The sequence below is a fragment of the Jaculus jaculus genome, chromosome 8, assembly GCF_020740685.1.
Source record: "Jaculus jaculus isolate mJacJac1 chromosome 8, mJacJac1.mat.Y.cur, whole genome shotgun sequence".
NCBI lineage: Eukaryota > Metazoa > Chordata > Mammalia > Rodentia > Dipodidae > Jaculus > Jaculus jaculus.
The window spans coordinates 105,007,840-105,030,692 of NC_059109.1; the positions used below are offsets into that span (position 1 = coordinate 105,007,840).

General features: G+C 44.7%; 1 non-coding gene across 1 annotated transcript; it reads left to right on the forward strand.

The window, feature by feature from the left end:
* Positions 1-17,780: 17,780 nt before the first annotated feature.
* On the forward strand, positions 17,781-17,887 carry LOC123463156. Its single transcript, XR_006638762.1, has one exon. It is a non-coding gene; the product is annotated as a U6 spliceosomal RNA (small nuclear RNA).
* The last annotated feature ends 4,966 nt before the right edge of the window (positions 17,888-22,853 follow it).

Consider the following 22,853-nt stretch of genomic DNA (forward strand, 5'->3'; position numbering starts at 1 on the left):
TTTGCCCAGGAACTTGTCCTAGTTACGTTGTTTTACTTTCGCAGTTTGTGAAAGTGTGAGTTCAGTTCTGGCTGAACTGAGTGGCAAGAACATGTTACAGGCCACATAATCACAGAGAACCAGAGGCAGATGCATTCAGAGGTTAGCAGTGACTTTTTTTTCAGATTTTGCATGAGTTTTAATGTTCTGTTTTAAATGTATGGCAATTTTGCTTTCAGGTATTCCACATCCATACAGCTTTGGAGGGTTAAGCTATGGGATAGAGTATGTTTTATTTATATATTCACTATAACACTATCCTTCACACGCAGAAATGACAGATTCAGTCAAGGCTAGCACCAGGTTGTGCTGTGAAACACTGAATTTTGGGTGTTTTTTTTTTTTTTACAACGGATTAAAGTGTTATTTTAGATATTCTGTTCCTTATGTATAATACTAGAAGTGCTAACTGAACTTTCAATGTAACTGAGAATATAGTATAATGGAATGCAATTCCAAAAATGAAGAAATTTAGCTTGATTGACATAAAATATAGAAGAAAGAGAAGTTGAACTGTTTATGTCTAAATATATTTAAGGAATAATCTTCAAAAACATTTTTTCTCTTCTCCTCAAAATGGCCTATTTGAACCTAACTTAGGGAATGCGGATTTGTATGACAATGCTATGATGTTTATCCAGAGGCATTTGGAAATGTGGCCACTTTCAGCCAACTCCCAAATAAAAATGAATCCAAATAGCATTTCTGGCAGTCTGCGAAGTTGGAAAGCTCGGAATTGTCTTACTGTGGCTTGGCATGGTGACGGTGATAACTGAGGCAGGTCATGGGTTTCTTTGAATTTCATGTTGGTAGGAAAAATGTTACTCGGCCAGATGTTTCCAAAGCACAAAACTTAGAATAAAAGAACATTTCCACCTTCCACAACCATTGCTTCTGATACTGCATCTTCCCTCTCCTTTCTGTTCCTCTAGAGAGGCTCCTGCCTTCCTTCTGTAGCTGGTGCTGCAATATGAGAGATTAATTGGCTGCTTTACCTGTAAAAACAGTTTTATATTGGTTCTGGTTCTTAGCACATAGGTGGTACTTAACTCATTCAGATCTGAGAAGCTCCAAGGAGCCGTCAGATCTCTCTCTAACAAGTCCGCCGCTGCCCTGGGGAAGAAGGCAATGTTCTGAGGCATCATGCCTCTGAGTGTCCGTTGACCCCAGTGGGACTCCCAGGGTCAGGAGCAGTGGCATCCTCCGGGAACATCTCCAAGACACCAAGTCCTGAGGTTTCTCCTGACCTAGCCCGACCTGAGGCCCAGCCATCTGGGTGCTCACTGGGGATTCTGGTGCCCTCTCAAGTTTAATGGTTTAGAATGCTTTCATTTTTCTCCTACGCAAGAGCTATATTGCATTGTTTGTTTGTTTAAAGTCTCTAGCCAGGCATGGTGGTGTAACTCTATTGTCCCAGAACTCAGGAGGTTGAGGCAGGAGGATTGAAAATTTGAGACCAGCTTCGGCTAGTGAGTTCCAGACTAGCCTGAGTTGCATAGTGACTGTTTCAGAAAAATAATAACAAAAAAAGAAAAAGAAAAAGAAAAAGAGCATAAAGTGGGCTGAAGAGATCACTCAGTGAAGTGCCTACCTCATAAGCATGAACACTTGAGTTCAATTTCCAGAGCCACATAAAAGGTAGCAGGTATGGGGGCTGGAGAGGTGGTTTAGTGGTTAAAGGCACTTGTTTGCAAAGTCTGACAGCCTGGCTTCAATTCCCCAGAACTCATGTAAAACCAGATGTACATAGTAGCACATGCATCTGGGAGTTGTTTGCATGCCTTCATGCCCATTATCTCTCACTCTTTCTCTAATTAATAAAAAAAAAAGTAGAAGGGCTGGAGAGATGGCTTAGTGGTCAAAACACTTGCCTGTGAAGCCTAAGAACTGTTTGACTCTCCAGGTCCCATGGAAGCCAGACACACAATGCCACAAGTATGCAATGTCGCACATGTGCACAAGGGGGCGCACGTGACTCGGATTCATTCACAGTGGCTGAAGGCCTTGGCATACCATTCTCTCCCTCCCCCCTCATGAAGTAAATAAATAAATAATGTTTTTAAAATGTAGAAAGTATCAAGTATGATGGCAGGTAGCTGCAATGCTAGGGATGGGATGCTGGAGATAGGAGAATTACTAAGCTTCAGATTGCTGAGACACCATGTCTCGATGGCGTTACTGAGTGTAATACCTGTGCTATCCTCTCACCTTAACACACACCTGTACACACATGCATGACTAAAAGCATGAGTTAATGAAGTATGTGAGAGAGGAACAGAGGCAGCAGAGACAGAGCAATTTACGATGTGGTGAGAACAGTGTGAATTTTATTGTCACAACCAACAATATCCTATCTGCTTCCAACAGCCTATTGCAAATTTCTGGTCTTCCTATTGTGATCCCAGAGACTGGTTCCAGGATGGGCACAGGCTCTGATACTAATAAATTAATCTCCTTAGGTGCTTCCAGGCTGTAGTTCAGCCCTAAGCAACCACAGAATGTCATTTCCTGGAAGTTGCCAGCCAAGTGCACTAGAATTTGGGATAATGAATTTTCTACATTGAATCAATGGCCAGTGCATATCTGTTCTGTGAGATGTGCCACACAAGGATGTCGGGACACAATGAGTAACCCCACACTCACCCTGTGGGCAGGAGCCTCGTGGAATGGAAAGAATGGATTTGGGTATGGGAAATAAATCCTCTACTCCCATGAGCTGGCCAGGGGTTTTGTCCCAGCAACCAGAAGTTAATTAGTACAACATCCTAGCTACTTTACTAAGTCTATGAGGTTTGTTGGTAGAGAAGTGCTTTGGGCATGTGAAGCCTAGCACAGATGGTATCTCTGTTCAAGACACTTGGTTCTATTTTTGTGGGAAGTTTTTCCTATCAGTGTCTCAATAATTAGAAAAAGACTTCAAAGTATATCTGATGAAGTTTCAAATGGAATCCCCTCTGTGTCCTGTGCTCTCTGCCCTTATATCCATCTGTGACCTTTCCATGGTAGAAAGTCAAAAATGAAACAGTTGCCCTCAGATGCTCCCTGAAAGTGGATAATGTTGCAGTGTTTCAATGCGATGGTTATGAGAGGATTTGGGCCCAGTTTCTTCTTCCAGGCCATGTGGACAGATCCTATACCCATCCTAGCCTGCTTCTTTCTTCTTTTTTTAAATTTTTTTTTACAACAGCACTCACTTTAATATGCATCTATATATTTATCCATCACAGTTTCATTTCTTTATGACTTTTACTATTTATTTATTTATTTGCAAGCAAAAAGAGACAGAGACAAGACAGTGACAGAATGGTGCTCCAGGATGTCCAGCCACTGCAAACAAACTCCAGATGCATGTGCCACTTCATGCATCTGGCTTTATATGGGTACTGGGGAACTGAACTCTGGTTGGTAGGTTTTTCAGGCGAGTACCTTGACTGCTGAGTAATCTCTCCAGCCCCATCTCTTTCAACCCCATTTCATTATGACTTAATTACTCTAGTGTCCTTTCACTTCAACCTATAGGATTATGTTTTCTTTAAAATAGAAATGAGTAACATACTTGTCACACTCTATTCAAACTACTATAGCAAGCTACCATAAACTGAATTGTAAACAATAAAGACATATCGCTCACAGTTCTGGAAGTTGGAAGTCCAAGAATAAGGCGCTAACAGATGTGGCTGGCTCCCTAGTTCATAGATGACACCTTCTCATTGTGTGTTCACATGGGGGAAGAGACTGGGGAAATCTCAGGACTCTTTTATGAGACGACTAATCATATTGGTGTGGCCTCCATCACCATGACTTAAACACTTCCCCAAGGCCCTGTCTTGAGAATCTCACCATCTGATTTTAGGGGGACACAAACATAGAGACCACAGAATACCCCTTACCCATCCTCCAGATAGTCTAGTCTATTCCCCTTTACCCATTTCTGGGCATTGAGCAGGAACTCATAAAATAGATACAGATGGAAGGAATTACTGGTCTTTTCCATAAAGGCAAATCAAGGTCTAAAAGTCTGCAGTGCTGTCTATTTTATGCTTCTGCTTGCTCCAAGATCACCAGAAAGCAGTTCCAACGAGGCATGTAAGACTCCACTTAAGAAGGGATCAGTGGAACCGGCCTCTCCCCATGCCTTCTGAAAACCAGCCCAAGCAGTTTTATTTTAAGTGCTCCCTTGTAGTTTCTCAAAATTATAGGCAGATTCACAAGCACTCTGAAGATAGCTGTCCAGACACTCCATAAAGAGAACTCCGTGAGGAGGAGGCCATGGCTCATGCAGACGGACCTCAAGTCTCTGTGCCGTGGTACACAAACATTTCTGCCCACATCTTTTTTCAATAAGCCATTCACAGGAAACTGGACCCTCTTTGAAACAAGAGTCTGTATTAATGCTGCACTTAACAAGTCATAATTCTGAGAAACGACACGGGGCATCTGAAGCCAACATCTGCTCCGGACCACAGCACATCTGGTATGCTGGCATTTAGCGGTTTCCTGGCTGCTTAGGATCCACGTAGGCTGGCTTTGGGCTGGTTCTACAACTAGAAAACACTTTGGAAAGTTGCAGGTAGGACCCGATGTCACTGGAATCTTCCTCCCATCCCCATGAGCCTCATTGTTCCAGGGTGCTCTGGCAGAGATAGAAACGTACTACAAGGAAAGGTATCTCTCCAAAGGGCCTCTCTGCCTGCGGGGACAGGCTACAGGTACCAGAAGCCCAGTGTCCCCCAAAGCTGCACTGGTGCAAATACAGATGGGACTTGGTAATAAATAAACAATAACCCCAGCCTGTGATCCCTGGGAAAGGTGGCAGAAAATCTGGGTATGTTCCCCATCATCCAATTGAGGTCTCCAAAGGAACTGTGCCCATCATAGTTACCCACAGTGGGAATCTGCATGCTCTGCCCTGAATCTGCTGCTTTCCTCCCTTGCCCCACCTCCTTGTTCTCCTGAAGATGTGCCCTGGGACCACCTTCCAAGAAAACCTAGCCAGGTGTGGTGGTACACACCTCTAAACCCAGCATGTGGGAGACTGAGATAAGATCATCATGAATTCAAGGCTGTCCTGGGCCATACAAAACTATGCCTTGAAAAAAATTATAAAAATAAAATACTGGGCTGGAGGGATGGTTAGCAGGTTAAGGCATTTGCCTGCAAAGCCAATTCCCCAGGTTCAATTCCCCAGGATCCACATTAGTCAGATGCACAAAGGGGTGCAAGCGTCTGGAGTTCGTTTGCAGTGGCTGGAGGCCCTGGCATGCATGCCCATTCCTTCCTTCTCTCCCTCTCTCTCTCTCTCTCTCTCTCTCTCTCTCTCTCTCTCTCTCTCTCTCTCTCACTCTTTCTCTGTCAAATAAATAAATAAAAATAAAAATATTTAAAAAAAAATTCCCCTCTCCATCTGTGTTAGGGGTCTACTTCTCCTGAGTCCTCACTGTAAGAGAACTGTACTGTGTGACTTATGTTTTTCTTTGCTGGGACAAAATACCTGTCATAAACCACTTAAGGAAGGAAAGGTTGACTATATTTAGTCTCAGAGGGTATAGTCCATCACAGGGAAGGCATGGCAGGGTCCACAATGTCCAGAATGTGTGGCAGAGGCTCTTCCCATGGAAGCACCAAGAGACAGAGAGCACAAGCCAGAACCCAAAGTGGCTACCATCTTCAAAGTGACCCCTAGTGGCCTATTTCCTCCAGCCAGTGCCCATCTCTTAATAGCTCCACTGCCTTCACAGCAGGGTCACAAAGTGGAGCCTGAGAATTCAAAACACAAGCCTTGGGGAGGGGGGACTTGTACATTTCTGAGTCAAGCCACTTACGCTGTAGGATCTTATTTTGGAAAGTGTCTCAAAAGGACAGAAAGTGGGCACTTGCCTATGAAGCCTAAGTACTCATGTTCAACTCTTCAGGTCCCATGTAAGCCAGACACACAAGGTGGAGATGCACGCATGCAAGTTCACAGATGTGCACAAAGCGGTGCATGCATCTGGAGTTCTATTGCAGTGGCTGGAGGCCCTGGTGCACCAATTTCTCTTTTTCTCTGTGTGTGTGTGTCTGTCTTTTTTGCCTCAAAAAAGACAGAAAGTTAGCTCCATACTGCTCCATAAGTGGTCCCTACCTGGTCCCCTGGAGCAGAGAAGATATGATCAGAGCCTGGCTGGAGGGAGGCATGAGTATCACTGTTGTGATGACCGTAGCTTCCATCTACACCCTGGATCAGAAGCTTTTGATCAAGGCAGATTGTTTATTTCCAGTGTGAAGCCCTTCTGCCACTTGGGCAAAGAGAAAGTATGTGAGGTTTGAGCAGGATGAGAGAAGAAGGCCAACAAAGTCCCTTTCCTCACCAGTGCTGTGTCACCCTATACCACCTCTAATGAAGCTGCCAGGGATGAAGGTACAGAGAAAACAGAGTCCCTCAGCTGCAGGGACCGAGGCCATCTTGCACATTGTGATGCGGAGAATTTTCTTTCCTCCATTGGGGTTCTTATGTGGTCAGCAAGGAGGAACTACTAGCTCTGGGTCTACAAAGAGCCAGTCTGCTGGGGAAAGGCTGTGCTTAGGGACTTATATAGGCTCTGGGAGGCTGTGATTGGCTGGTTATATGCCAAGAAAGGTAAGGTAACCAATCAGGAGTGAGCCTGTCAAACTGGGAAGGAAAAGAGATGGCCCATTGGAAGGACTCTCAAGTAAGTTAACTTCTGGGTTTCCCCTATTTCTAAGGTAGGCACAGGAAAGTGGGTGATTCGCTCAACAGCAGGGTCAAAACAGCCTGTACTTTCTGATCTTTGAGCTCTGCTTGTTGCAATCACAGCCACATGAGGCTTGTGCTGGGGGGCTGAGGGGGCAGTGAAAGGGGTCTCCTACTTTCATCAACAACACCCCAGTGTCACACACAGAAAAAGTGCTCAGAGAGCTGGAGGGATGGCGTGGTGGTTAAGGCATTTGCCTGCAAAGCCAAAGGACCCAGGCTTGCTTCCTCAGGACCCACCTTAGCCAGATGCACAAGGGGCACATGCATCTGGAGTTCATTAGCAGTGGCTGGAGGCCCTGGCACCCCCATTCTCTCACTCTCTGTCTCCCTCTTTCTCTGTCAAATAAGTAAATAAATAAAAATAAAATATTAGAGAAAAAGTGCTCAGAGAATTTGGTCAGGGATCCAAGAATAGGAAAGACCACAGATAAGGCCTGTCTCTGGTGGTAACTGTCACTGGGTAAGATTAAATGAGTCACCTGGAACTTATGTAGAATAGATGGGAATAATATCTCAAGGCACCTGTTCTCAGGTTCATGTCCCACCTACCAAATAAGAGGACATCACAATGAAGCTCTCAAGATGACTGCTCTGTGCATAACTGTGAGCCAGGGCCATGTCGAGTCTGTGTTCAGAAGAGATAAGTTGGATGGCATGAACCTCATCAGGATTCATGAGTTAAAGAAAAGTCACCTTATAGCAGACACCCAAAGGAAATAGGAGATGAGTAGAAGACATGTTTGAGGTCCCCACAGACCTCCCCGTCTTCTTACATTTTAGAAGATTACAGTGTATTTTGCCAAAACTCTAGCTAGGGTTCATCGCTTTGCCTATGTGGCTATATAGATAGACACAAAGCCATCATGCTGGCACACAAGTCAGGGGATTCTTACCTTAGTCAGTTTTCTGCTGCTATAACAAAAGACCTGAGACTGGGTAGCTTAGAAAGAGCAGAAATGTGCTGTTGTGCTGTTCTGGAGGCAGGGGTGTCCAAGCAGGGATGCATCTACTGAAGGCTGCTCTGTTTCCAAGAGAGTGATTTGTTGATCCACTGGCTGTGTTCTCATGTGGCACATGGTGGCAGGGCAAACTGCTGACCGCTGGGTGGGGCTTCCAGGATCAGGGGAGGATCCCTTGTAATGTTTACCTCTTCTAGGATCAGGAGAGGAGGAGCCCTTGTGATGTTTTACCTCAGCCACTTCATCTTAAAGTTTATTTTCTCTGGCAAAATATGTATATATTTACTGTGTGCAACATGATGCTTTCAGATAGGTATATACCTTGTAGTGGCTTAATTTGGTTAAAATATGCATGACAGGCTAGAGAGATGGATTAGCAGTTAAAGCATTTGCCTGCAAAGCCAAAGGACCTAGATTCAATTCCCCAGAACCCACTTAAGTCAGATGCACAAGGTAGCACACACATCTGAAATTCATTTGCAGTGGGTGAAGGCCCTAACATACCCATTCCTTTTCTCTCTCTTCCTCCCTCCCCCCTCTCTTATCTCTGTCTCTCTCTCCCCCTCAAATAAAAAGTAAAAAGTATTTTAAAAATAAGTAAAATATGCATGAGCTCATATGTTTACTTGTGGTAAGAGCATTTAGAATCTTCTAGCCAGTTTCAAGCATACGATACATTTTTATTAACTGAGCCAAACCCACCAACCAATTGATCAATGGACACACACCACGACAAGAGTAGAGAGTGCTTTATAGGGCTCGAACCCTGAGGTGGCTGGGAGGACCAAAGTCCGAAACAGTCACCCCTTGGGTTCTAGAAAAGGCTGTCTCGTCTTGGGTGGCAGGATGCCACAAGAAAATTTGATTGATAGATGGAGCATAATCTTCCTCCCACAGGAGTGATAAGCAGAGAATTACATCTTGGGCTCTAAGGACACAAGACAGGAAACACAGGGAAGAAGATCCAAGTGATGAAGACTGCTGCCTGGTTTCTGTCATTTCTACCTGCTGGCTCCTGTTCCTTCCCAGAATGTGGCAGCAGCGCCACACTTTATAGTCACTGCCCTGACCCACCCCCTGAATGGTGAGACAGGGTCTTATGTATACACAGGAAAATGCAAACTTGGGTTATTTCTCCTATGTTTAACCATATTTGTGTTGTAATACGTGTGCCAATTTTATTAATTTGAGGAGTGATCTAATAATGGCCTTTTGCAGGTTCATAGACTCATGGTGGGTGGAGGGCTGTACCTGTCACTTCTTTTTCTTTTTTCCTTACTTCTTTCCTCCATTCTGCACTAGGGAACAAACAGGGTGTCTTGAATGCTAGGCATGCGTTTGGCCACTGACATATACTCAAGCCCTGTGTCCTCCTCCTAACACTGACTTTTCTTCTTTCTTTTCTACCTTGGCGCCTAATATGAGGTTCAGCTGGCATTTAGCTGTGCCTCTGGAGGATGAACAAACCTAGGGTCAAAATAAAAATGCTAGACAAGAACAAACAATGCTTGTTATATTCTGAAAACCATCCTATTAAACAGAACCATTGCTGGACTACAGTTCTTTTTCACCACAAAACAGAAACTTCATTTGCAGTGTGTTATATATTTTCACATCTTTCCTTTCTCCTTTCAGGTGAGGAAAGGTTATAAGGAAGGAAGGACTCTTCCCATCACACACTGTAGGATAGACTCAATATTCTAACCCAACATGCCTTCCCACCATGCCATGCCAGTTACCCCTCACAGTTCCAGAGTATCTGTGCCAATGTATCTTTGTCCCAAGAAGCCATGAAGTGTGACGTCACTTGTTCTGCAGTGCAGACATCTAGATAAGCATACTGTGGAAGGGTGGCAGGGGCTACAGTTACAGCTCAGTATGTAGAGCACTTGCCTAGCATGCATGAAGCCCCAGGTTTGATCCCCCAGCACTGCACAGAACCAGGTATGGTGATGGTGATGTACACTCGTAATCCCAGCACTCAGGAGTCAGAAGTTGAAGAGTCAAAAGTTGAAGGATAGCCTCAGCTACACAGAACGGGAGACATAAGACAACAGACATACATGCCACATCCATTGCGACTCAAGACGCACTAGATTGCTGAGGTTGGTTCTGTCTGCCACCACCTAGAAAACGCAATGTTGCCCAAGTCCTTGGAGACTCATATTCTAAACTTAAAAGGAAGAAAGAGTTCGCTCTTTACTTCCATGGAGAGAGCCCATTTCTTGAGGCCATGAGATTCTCTTTCAAGATCTTGCCAGAAATGCTGTTTATATCAACCTAGATCTTGTGATCAGAGTCGAGCATTCCTGGTAAACATACTAAACACAACATCACACAACAGGCCCATGTTTCACTTTGAACTGAGATGCTCTGACTCACTTCACTGGCTCTGTGTCATGCTTGCTTTATTCCAGCTGACCAATAAACCCAAGCCCTCCCAGCCCTTCCTTCCCATTCACTGCATTTATGACTGGTCATCTTGCAGTAGTACGTACTATCTGTGGAAGCAAATAATTTTCCTCCTAATCATAAAGACAACTGGCTGCTATTCCTGACATTGAAGTCTTGACAAAGTATTTAAAGGATCAGCTATGTATAGTCACCATGAAAATACTGAAAGGATGAGCATGTTTCTTGCACACCTGGCATGCTTAAGCGGGAATGAATGTTGTACTACAGTATACATTCCTGCATCCCTTGTTAGAAGTCAGAGTCAACTGTCAATCCTTCACTCGTTTGGCTTTCCTCCATCTTCCCAGTTTCCGTGAGCCTGCTGTCCTCTTGTCCCTGTGCTTCTTCCAAAGAGATGGTTTTGGCTGGCTGATTGGTGATGCTTCTTGTTTTGCTTTGTTTTGGAAATGTGTTGTTTCTAAAAATACAAGGAAACCTTGCACACACAGAGCTAATGAGCATGAGGGAGGCAGTAGTCTGTAGATGCTTGAGATGGAAGATAATACCTACATATGCATTAAAAAGAAATCCAGTTAGACTATGATATGTCACTCTTATATTCCCCAAGATCTCATTAAAACCTGAGGTGGCTCTCTAGAAATGATATACAGATTCTCCAAGACGAGTCAGAATGAATCTGAACTCAAGTCAGGGCTCACCGTTGGGAGAAGAGATGACAGCAGTGATGGGCACTTCTCTTAGCTTTACAATGGCAGAGATGGGGTAAGCTGGCATTCATGATGTGCTGGGATATTTTTCATTTCTAGTTTTCCAGTTTCCCACATTAAAAAATAACCTGTGATAATCAATTAAGACTCATATGTGATTACTTATTTATTTAAAAGACAGAGAAAGAGGCAGATAGAGCGAGAGACTGAGCATGGAAGGGCCTCTAGCCACTGCATAGACACATAGTTTGGAACAACTTGTGTATTTGGCTTATGTGGGTACTGGGTACCTGGATCCTTAGGCTTTGCAAATAAGCACCTTAATCAGTAAGTCATCTCTCTAGCCTTTAATTTTTAAAGAAATTTGGGCTGGAGGGATGGCTTAGCAGTTAAGGTGCTTGCTTGTGAAGCCTAAGGACCCAGGTTCAATTCTCCAGATCCCTTGTAAGCCAAATGCACAGGGTGGTGCATGCACTTGGAGTTCCTTTGTAGTAGCTAAAGGCCCTGGTGTGCCCATTCTGCCCATTCTCTCTCTCTCTCTCCCTTTCTCTCTCTCTCTCTTTCTATCCCTTTCTCTCTGTCTCAAATAATAAAAATAAGTAAATAAGCAATTTTAAAAAGAAGTAGTAATTTAAGGCTAGGGGAGTTGGAAAGATAGTTCAGTGGTTAAAGATGCTTGCCTGTGAAGCCTGTTGCCTTGGGTTTGGGTCCTCCATACCCATGTAAATCTAGAAGCATGAAATAGTAGATGTATGGATCTGGACTTTCTTAGAGGCCCTAGTGTGCCTATTCTTTCTCTCAAATAAATATTGATAAATGTTGAAAAAAATTACTTTAAGACTAAATGTGTCAGCTATCAGTTGCTGTGACAAAATGCCAAGATGATCAGCCTGATAATGGCAATGCATTATTTTGACTCGTGGTTTCAGAGGTTTCAGCCCATCATTGGGTGACTCTGTTGCTTTTGGACCACTTATAGGACAGCATAGCATGGGATTGATGATGGAGCAAAATACTTGTGATGGTCATGAAGGAAAGAAAGACACAGAAAGGGGCCCAGGATCCCAAGGTCCTCTTTCCAGACCTACCCCTACTGATTTTACTTTCTCCCACTAAGTCAGACCTCATAAAGGCTCCATCACTTCCCAGGGGAGCCATAGGCTGGGACCCAAACCTTTAACATGTGGGTCTCTACACCCAAACTATAGCACCAAAGAAAGGAGAAACTGAAGAACCCCCACAGACCTTAGATCATGCATCCAACCTTCTGGCCTATGAAGAAAAGGACAGGAAAGAACTCTGTGCCCAGGAAAAGCCCTCTGATATCCATAATCAGAAGTAACATTCTCAGCACTGGGCCTGGTTACTCAGGCAACAGTGGAAGGCATCTATGGTCTGGGCAACAAAATTCCCTCTATCCCCAGATATCAGCCAATACCTAGCATGACTTCCTGTGTAGCACACATCCTCTCTGAAATCAGGAAGCCAGGCTGGAGGTATAGCCCAGTGATAGAGTCCTTGCCTAGTATTCACAAGGTCCTGAATTCTATCCTCAGCACAATGAATAAATAAATTTTAGAAATGTAAACCAGGGACCTGAGAGTTCAAGGTACCATGTCTGGGTACCGTAAGCCCCAGCTGAGGACCCTATCTTAAGCAAGGCCTCATCTCACAGAATTCTATTTCTTTCAGTGTTTTGCCCATAGTAGAAGGATTTGGTCACCTTCAGTTACATTTTGATGGTGACAGCAGAAAGGTCTTTACATAGGAACTGTTCACTGCAGCCAGAATATAGTTCGCTGTCCATGGGTCACTTTCTCAGGTGCCAGCTTAGAACAAGTCAGGTGTGGCCAGCAGATTGGCTGCTGGGTAGAGATGTCAGGCTCTGGGTCTCGATGGGGAGATGGAGGGCAGCATAAATCCTCATGGAAGAAACTGCGACCTTGCATATACAACTCCAACTGCTGCCTTTTACAATGGGAAGTCAGAGTTTCTCAGAGGAGCACAATTACAGAGAGTGAGGGAGGCCTCTCACCGCCTATAAGGAAGCAGACAGATGAGGTCACAGGAAATGATGGACAAGGACTGGGGAAACCCCCTCACAGTTTGAGACTGTCCTCACCAGTGAAGACACTGTTAAGTACTCAAAGATGACAGCTACAGATAAGATTACAGCTTCTCACTGTCGTCCAATCTTTACAGACATAATGTGACATAGCAGACTAGCTGAGGAAAGCCAGGATTAGATAATAACTGTGTCCCTTGCTAAGGAAGACAGAAACTTGGCTATGAACTCCAAAAATGAACATGCAAAGTGAATGACCTGGGCAGAACTCTGGAAGGAGCTAGGATGGAGGAGGGGGATTGGGTAACATGAGCTCATGCTTTGGCTATTCAGGTTAATGGGACTCACTGTCACCCTGTTTTACTTTCCCTTTAAAAGAAATTTGACTGGGAGTCACCCCCAGAACCCACACCCAGCCTCTGAGAACTAGCATTCAGAAGGCAGCACACAGACGTGCTGAGGACACAGGGCACACGCCAGCTACCCCGCCCCGGTCATCCCCCATCGTAGTCCCTCTTCTACCGAAACATACGACGAAAAAACAAATAATACATCCTGTGGAATGTATTTGTCCTCCAAAATGTGTTTTGTTTAACCATGTATGCTTTCTGAAGAATTATCAAATAATTTCTCATCAAACAAGAACTTTGATAACATTGGAAGATCTGGCAAAATGGAGCACAAATTGTCACCTCAAAGCCACAGTCAGCTGGAGATAAAAAGCAGTCCTCCTTCTAGATGGAAAACAGCTCCCACACTTGCTATTGACCCATGTCCTCTGTCCACAGAACTCCCTTATGTCGTTGCCTGACCCTTATAGATATTGAGAAAGGTGATCAGTGGGCCACTGAAGACAGAGACCTTTCAAGAAATGGTTTTGTCATGGCATGGCTGAGTGATTCTTTCAGCATGCATGTAACCACTCAAAACTTCAGGCTCTGACCTCTAGAAGGGGAAATGATCCTTGCTGATTCCTCCTAGGGGAGCATTAGGACTGGGTGAAATAGTGCTTGAGAATAAAAATAGAGATTAGCACTGGAGACAAGCAGCTAAGTCCTTCCACCACCTGCTAGTAAATGCCCCTTTCCTTGAGTCTTTTCTTCCAATGCAAGGCCTTCCTGTCTTTCAATGTCCAGACATGGGGTGACTTGGAACATGCACACATTGACAAGCCAATGCTGCAGTCTATGGGGACATGCTGGAACTGAAAGGAAAAATAAAGAAACATCTCTATTGATGTCCTTCATACAAAATTTTCCTTCAGGCCATTCCTCACAGGTCTTTACACCAATGTTTTTGGCTTCAGAATTAAATGTGCTCAGCTGAAGCTCATGGGATGTGAGCTTGACCAATTTGGGGATCACTTACCTAATGACGTGTGACTCTTTCATGTGACATTTCTTAATGCCTGGCCTAGTGTACATCTGGTTTTAGAGCAATCTTCATAATGTTTTTTCCCATGAGAAAATGCTGCTGAAGCTTGCATTAATAGGGTCTTATTTTCTCAAGCCATCGGAGTGGTGCCCTGAGAGTAACTGTCACAGAACAGCATGTCTGTTGGAGCCAACTGCGTGCCTCCCATGCTCCATCACATACATAAAGTTATATCTAACCCCACCATTTCATTCCCACCAGATAAACATTTCAAGAACTAAATTTATAGTACCCCGTTTTTCAACCACTCCCCAACTCCTAACTCCATCAAGGGACAAAGACAACAAAAGCTGGGAGTTAGCAAGATGAGGGCAGACGGTGAATAAGGACATGATGACTGATGGTGAGTAAGGAGATGATGACTGATGGTGAGTAAGGAGGTGATGACTGATGGTGAGTAAGGAGATGAGGGCAGATGGTGAGTAAGGAGATGAGGGCAGATGATGAGTAAGGAGATAATGGCTGATGGTGAGTAAGTGAGATGAGGGTTGGTGGTGAGTAAGGAGATGATGGCTGATGGTGAGTAAGGAGATGATGGCTGATGGTGAGTAAGTAGATTATGGCTGATGGTGAGTAAGGAGATGATGGCTGATGGTGAGTAAGGAGATGATGGCTGATGGTGAGTAAGGAGATGATGGCTGATGGTGAGTAAGGAGATGATGGCTGATGGTGAGTAAGGAGATGATGGCTGATGGTGAGTAAGGAGATTATGGCTGATGGTGAGTAAGGAGATGATGTCTGATGGTGAGTAAGGAGATGATGGCTGATGGTGAGTAAGGAGATGATGGCTGATGGTGAATAAGGAGATGATGGCTGATGGTGAGTAAGGAGATGATGGCTGATGGTGAGTAAGGAGATGATGGCTGATGGTGAGTAAGGAGATGAGGGCAGATGGTGAGTAAGGAGATGATGGCTGATGGTGAGTAAGGAGATGATGGCTGATGGTGAGTAAGGAGATGATGACTGATGGTGAGTAAGGAGATGAGGGCAGATGGTGAGTAAGGAGATGATGGCTGATGGTGAGTAAGGAGATGATGGCTGATGGTGAGTAAGGAGATGATGGCTGATGGTGAGTAAGGAGATGATTACTGATGGTGAGTAAGGAGATGAGGGCAGATGGTGAGTAAGGAGATGATGGCTGATGGTGAGTAAGGAGATGATGGCTGATGGTGAGTAAGGAGATGATTACTGATGGTGAGTAAGGAGATGAGGGCAGATGATGAGTAAGGAGATGATGGCTGATGGTGAGTAAGGAGATGATGGCTGATGGTGAGTAAGGAGATGATGGCAGATGGTGAGTAAGGAGATGATGGCTGATGGTGAGTAAGGAGATGATGGCTGATGGTGAGTAAGGAGATGATGGCTGATGGTGAATAAAGAGATGATGGCTGATGGTGAGTAAGGAGATGAGGGCAGATGGTGAGTAAGGAGATGATGGCTGATGGTGAGTAAGGAGATGATGGCTGATGGTGAGTAAGGAGATGATGGCTGATGGTGAGTAAGGAGATGATTACTGATGGTGAGTAAGGAGATGAGGGCAGATGATGAGTAAGGAGATGATGGCTGATGGTGAGTAAGGAGATGATGGCTGATGGTGAGTAAGGAGATGATGGCAGATGGTGAGTAAGGAGATGATGTCTGATGGTGAGTAAGGAGATGATGGCTGATGGTGAGTAAGGAGATGATGGCTGATGGTGAATAAGGAGATGATGGCTGATGGTGAGTAAGGAGATGAGGGCAGATGGTGAGTAAGGAGATGATGGCTGATGGTGAGTAAGGAGATGATGGCTGATGGTGAGTAAGTGAGATGAGGGTTGGTGGTGAGTAAGGAGATGTGGGCTGACGGTGAGTAAGTGAGATGAAGGCTGATGGTGAGGCTTAACTCACTTAGGGAAGATGCTTGTTCTAGCTGTGATAGGAATTGATTTGTCATTGATAAGAAACAGGCATCATTCCCTTAGTCTTGTGTGCTTTGGTTCTTCATGCTCCACGAGGATGGGGATGTGCTCCAGCCCCTTCAAGTCTGTCTCATCATCTTCAGTTAAGTAAAGTGTGTTCACTCTTCCTTTACTCAAGTGTATGCTGTTGCATCAGGAGAGACCTGAGTCCTGATGTCAGCTCTTGCTACCCTGCAACATCCCAATATGGCTCAGTGGTCTCTGATTGGTAGAAAGTTCTTATCATTCTCTAGGTCTTCACAAACTTCTCTGAATTTCTTAGATCAGTTCTGTTCTGGGGAAATTTTCTTCCATTTTTACTCCTTCCCTTTTTGTGCTCCATTTTGCCTACCTTCAGGGAGAACCCAAATCCATAGCTTAATTTCATACACACACACACACACACACACACACACACACGTATATGTATATGTATATGTATATGTATATGTATATGTATATGTATATGTATATGTATATGTATATGTATATTCACATGGTTTGTTGTTGTTGGGAAGACTTAAATGTTTAGCTATATTGCTGAGCCTTCTCTTCTTTTCTTCCTTCCCATCCCATCTTCCCCCTTCCTGTTCTTAGTATCTACAGCTCCCTTTCTACTGCAAATATATATATATACGTATATATATATATGATATGTAATCAAGTTAAACAATTCACAGGCATTGTGCCCCTAGAGAGCCCCTACTGACCTCTTCTATCCATATCAGTACATCTAAAGGAACTTCAGTAAAACAAAACTAATTCTCGCTGTTATGGTAAATAGTGGCCGAGGCCCTTAGACTTGCAGTCCTTAACACACCCACAAAGTCATATTTTCTCACTTAGGCACTTTGCACTCTACCCCATAGCCCAGCCTTCACACTAAGAAAAGTACTGTATTAGTTAATTTACTCACTGTTGTGATCAAACCCCTGACAGGAAGAAGCTTAAAGAAGGAAAGGTTTTGTTCTGGCTTACAATTTCTGAAGGGATACATTCCATCATGGTGTGGAAGGCATGTTGGCAGGAGCAGGAAGGCAGCTCACCACATAGCATCCACAGGCAGGAAGCAGAAGGCAAACAAGAAACGAGGCAGGTCCAGGCATGGTGGTGCATGCCTTTAATCCCAACACTCGGGAGGCAGAGTTGGAGGATCACCACGAGTTCAAGGCCACCGTGAGACTCCATAGTGAATTCCAGGTCAGCCTGAGCTAGAGTGGGACCCTACCTTAAAAAACCATAGAAAGAAAGAAAGGAAGGAAGGAAGGAAGGAAGGAAGGAAGGAAGGAAGGAAGGAAGGAAGGAAGGAAGGAAGGAGGGAAAGAAGGAAGGAAGGAAAAAAGGAAGAAAAAAAGGAAGGAAAGAAGGTATTTAAAAAAGTAAAGCTCAAGGCCCACTTCCAATGACCAACTTCTTCCAGCCAGACTCCACCTCTGAAAAGCTGGACAACCATTTCAAATAGTTCCACCTGTGCTCGGTTCAGCATCACATATACTAAGATCGATATGATGTACAGAAGGTTAGCATGGTCCCAGCACAAAGATGACAAGCAAACTTGTGAAGCATTCCATATTAAAAAAAAAAAAAAACACACCATCAGGTGGGAACCCAAGTGTTCAAAGTCATGGGCCTGTGGGGGAAGTTTTACATTCAATCCACCACAAAAATTAAATCATGACTGTGCTGCTACTTCTCTACAAAGACCAGACATGACTGCTTCACCCTAGAGATAACGGTGGATTATTACTATTCTACTGGTGACACCACAAGTTTCTGGGCAGAACTTGAAACCAGGAAGTGGAATCCAAGCCATTCAGGCAACTTGTTCTATTAAAATGTATGCGTGAAGATAAATTTGAAGGGTTTAGGTCTTAGTTTTGCCCTCCTTCCCCACCACTGCCAAAGTAGCCCCTAATACAAGATCCTGTGGCCCAGTGTTTTATCTGGGCGACACACCAGTCACGTTTCTTGTTGCTGTGACCAAATACCTGACAAGAAGCAGATTAAGGGGTAAAGGGCTTATTTCAGCTTACAGAACAAGGAAGGCATGATTGCAGGAGCATACAATGATAGCTCACATTGCACAGGTGTGCGGTCAGGAAGTTAAGAGTGGTCAGGAAGTGGGGCCAGGCTACAAGACCTCAAGGCCTGCCTGCATTCTTTGTCATGAGGTTCCACCTCCTAAAGGCTCCACAACCTTCCAAACAGTGCCACCCTCTAAGGACAAGTGTTCAACATGGATCTTTTGGGGGACTATAGTAGTTACCTTCTTGTTGCTGGGCAAAAACTCCTGACCAAAAACAGGTGATGTGAGGAAAGGGCTTATTTCAGCGTCAAGTGTACAGGGGAAGTTTCACCATGGCAGGGACAGCGTGGTAAAACCAGACTGCAGGTTGTCACATCTTGTCGCATCAGCTGACAGGAAGCAGAAAGAGTGATCTAGCAAAACAGGCTGGATTATAAAATCTCAAGGCCCACCCACAGGGACACACCTCCTCCAGCAAGGCTCCACTAGCTGGAGATCGAGGATGAGGCTTCATCACAAAGGCATGAGGGTATGAGGAACATTTTATATTTAAACTGCCACAGGGGTGCTTCACATACGAACCACAGCAGAAGCTGATACCAAGAAGTCTGTTGTGAGGGCTCTGAAGGATGTCTAAGAAAGCCATGAAGTTGCTAAAAGCTGATCAGGAGGGTCCTGTCGGAAGCCGTGGACGTCAGTTTTCCTGGTGTCATGAAACACTGAGTGGATGGCCAGCCTCAAAGTTGTCCAGGCAGGGGCAAGGACAATAGGCATCATTTCTCCTCTGTCTACACGATGGCCTGGTTCTGCTCTTCCCTGTACAAACATATCACAGTCTTCAAGGAACTCTGAAGCAGATCTAGGGAAAATGAGCTGGTCACTGTACCCTGCTGCTGCTGCTAAGCACTCCAGTAACGTTTCAAAATGTAATTCATGGGTTGGAGAGATGGCTTAGTAGTTAAGGCACTTGCCTGCAAAGCCAAAGGACCCAGGTTTGACTCCCCAGTACCCACATAAGCCAGATACATGCACGAGTTCATTTGCAGTGACTAGAAGTCCTGGTGCAGTGCACTCATTCTTTCTCTCTCTTTCCCTCTCTCTCTCTCTTTATCTATCTATCTATCTCTATCTTTCTCTGCCTCTTACTCTTGTCCAACTAAATAAACAAAATACTTTAAAAAATATATTTGAAAAAATATAAAAATATAACTCACAGAGTATATGCATACTGTGACACTGTGTGTATTCCTTTACTCACTTCTTTTTTTTTTTTTATTTGAGAGCGACAGACACAGAGAGAAAGACAGATAGAGGGAGAGAGAGAGAGAATGGGCACGCCAGGGCTTCCAGCCTCTGCAAACGAACTCCAGATGCGTGCGCCCCCTTGTGCATCTGGCTAACGTGGGACCTGGGGAACCGAGCCTCGAACCAGGGTACTTAGGCTTCACAGGCAAGCGCTTAACTGCTAAGCCATCTCTCCAGCCCATTTACTCACTTCTTTAAGAAAGTGTACAAAGTGCTCTCCTTGTTCAATCAATGAAAAGATTATAGCAGCAGAGGACAGGCAACATGCTCATGGTAGTGCAGCTAGCCATAGGCTGTGATCCTTCCCTGTGAGATAGTGGGAAACAGCTGCCACTGCTTCCCTCCATATCAGCTCCTGCCACTTCACCCCCTGGGACATCGTGACTATGTCCCTTTCTTTGAACCTGCCCTACCTTTGACAGTGAGGCAAGGCAATCCTGACCCAGTCTTGAAGTGGGTCTTAAAGGGTTCTATAAGCTTCCACTTTCCCCCTTGAAATTAGATACCAGGCAAGCCAGTAGTCCACATTGAGCTCACCAAACAAGACAGTGACCCACTCTGAACCCACCATGCTCTGAGGAAGCTCAGGCGGTTGCATGGAGAAGCTGTGTGGAGCAGTGTGAAGATGTGAGTCATAGTTTCTTCAGTGTAGCTGCTGGCAAGTTTGCACATACTCTGATAAATAGTCTCCCAGCCATACTGATGCAGGCAAGCTTAATTAAACTCAGTCAGGGACACACACACCCACACACACACTCGTGAACCAAAAAGAACATCAAAGTAGATGAAGGACTAGTTGGGAAGAAGAAGGGATTCAGTGGAAGAAAGATGTGCAGAAGAGCAAGGAAACAGGAAGGGATTTGTTCAAGATATGTTATATACATGTATAAAAACTGTCAATAAAAATAAAGTGAGTTGTGTGGCCCAACAGACAGCCGAACAATGTAAGTGACATGGGCCAGTGCCACAAGGAGCAAGAGAATCTCCAGCTGAGCCAAGTCAACCCACAGCATCATGAATAGTCACAGACCATTACTGTCTTGAGCCACGAAAATTTTGATGTGGTTTATTATATACAATAGGTAACCAAAATGAACATCAATATTTTTACCTTCACTTCCACCAACTTGTATTTAACTTGGACAAGTAGAATTTCTCTTTAGACCTTTATGTTAGTGAAAAAACTTACCTAGGAAAAGCTTAAGATTCCTGTTGGCCACCATGCAGTTTTGAAGCCATTTCTGGAAACTCAGCTCGGCTTCAGCTTGGCACAGGCAGCAACCGAGCCCAGCCCACTGCACACACGCACGCCCAGAACCTGCCGTGCGCGGGCGTCCAGTAGTGAGTTGGTCTTTTACCATCTCCACTTAGGTGCTTAACCACTGTGGGTGCAGAAACCACAGAACACATTCCAGTCGGCTTCACTGCCGCTACGCTAACAGACAAAGGGAGAACTGGAGGGAAGCATCATAGTGTCCGGAAGACAGTTCCCATCAGGCTCCCCAGGGCTAATCCACTGGTCAGCGGCTCTTCTGTCACCTGTCTGGGCACTGGGGGGCAAGCAGTCTGGAGCCGACATGACAGCGAGGCAGGAAGATCAAAGTCGTATGAGATAGACTGAGAAAGTGTGAGGTCAGCGAGGTGGGAAGACTGACACAGCCCTCCTCATGACTTGCTACAAAGCCTCAGGAGTCAAGGGGCTGAGGCATTGGTGACATAGTGGAGGACCAGAGCAAAGGAAGGGAGCAGAGAGCCCAGAAGGACACTGGCACCATGCGGCCGACTGACCTCTTGTGAAAGGGCAGGTCCAGGTCTCTTGAGAAAGAACAACCTTGTCAGCAAATTATGGTGGACAGCTGCACGCAAAAGCAAAGACAAAACAATGAATGTGATCATATGCTTTGCTTGCAAGAAACCTGTACAAATCAGATCATGGATGTAAATGTAAATTGTAAAACTATAAGCTCTTAAAATAACAGAAAAGACATTCAGGCTTAGAGATTATTGTTTTTTGTTTTTTTTAAAAAAAGGAAAAGACCAACTGGGCTAAGGAAATGGCTCAGTGGTTAAAGGCACTTACTTGCAAAGCCTTATAGTCCATGTTTGATTCCCTAGAACCCATGTAAAGCCAGACGCACTAGGCGGCATATGCATCAGGAGTTCATTTGCAGTGGCAGGAGACCCTGGGATGCCCATATTCTCTCTCTCTCTCTCATCCTATATATACCATATATATATTGGTTTTTTGAGGTAGGGTCTTACTCTAGCTCAGGCTGCCCTGGAATTCACTATGTAGTCTCAGGGTGGCCTCGAACTCTTTGCAATCCTCCTACCTCTACCTCCCAAGTGCTGAGATTAAAGGTGTGTGCCACCATGCCTGGCTTATATAAAATATTTTTTTAATGAAAAACTCTATTATGATCCACAGGAAAAAAAAATGGTAAGTTGGACTCCATTAAGTTGATACCCTTCTGTTCTCCAAGACATTTAAAAGAATGAAAAGACAAGGCACATGGGCTGGAAAGATGGCTTAGCGGTTAAGCGCTTGCCTGTGAAGCCTAAGGACCCGGTTCAAGGCTCGGTTCCCCAGGTCCCACTTTAGCCAGATGCACAAGGGGGCGCACGCGTCTGGAGTTCGTTTGCAGAGGCTGGAAGCCCTAGCGTGCCCATTCTCTCTCTCTCCCTCTATCAGTCTTTCTCTCTGTGTCTGTCGCTCTCAAAAAAAAAAAAAAAAAAAAGAAAAGACAAGGCACAGGTTGAGAGATAATGTTTGAAAAAAAAAAGTATGTCTGATAAAAAGCTGTTGACAATATACAAAGATTCTTCAATCTCAACAATAAGGAAATGAACAACCCAATTAAAACACAAGCCATCTTGGAGTAGTGGTCCATACCTTTAATCCCAGCACTCGGGAGGTAGAGGTAGGAGGATCTCCATGAGTTCGAGGCCATCCTGAGACTCTGTAGTGAATTCCAGGCCAGCCTGGGCTAGAATGAAACCCTACCTTGAAAAACCAAAAAAAAAAAAAAAAAACTACAAGCCAGAGACCAGAACAGACACCTCACCTGAGAAGGTGTGCAGATGACAACCATATGAAGAGTTCCGAGTGACCTCATCACCACGGAAAGGTGGAGGGAAACAACAAGCTAACACCATTCACCCACCAGAAGATCTGAAGTCCAGAACATGGAGCGCGCCAGCAGCAGGGGAGG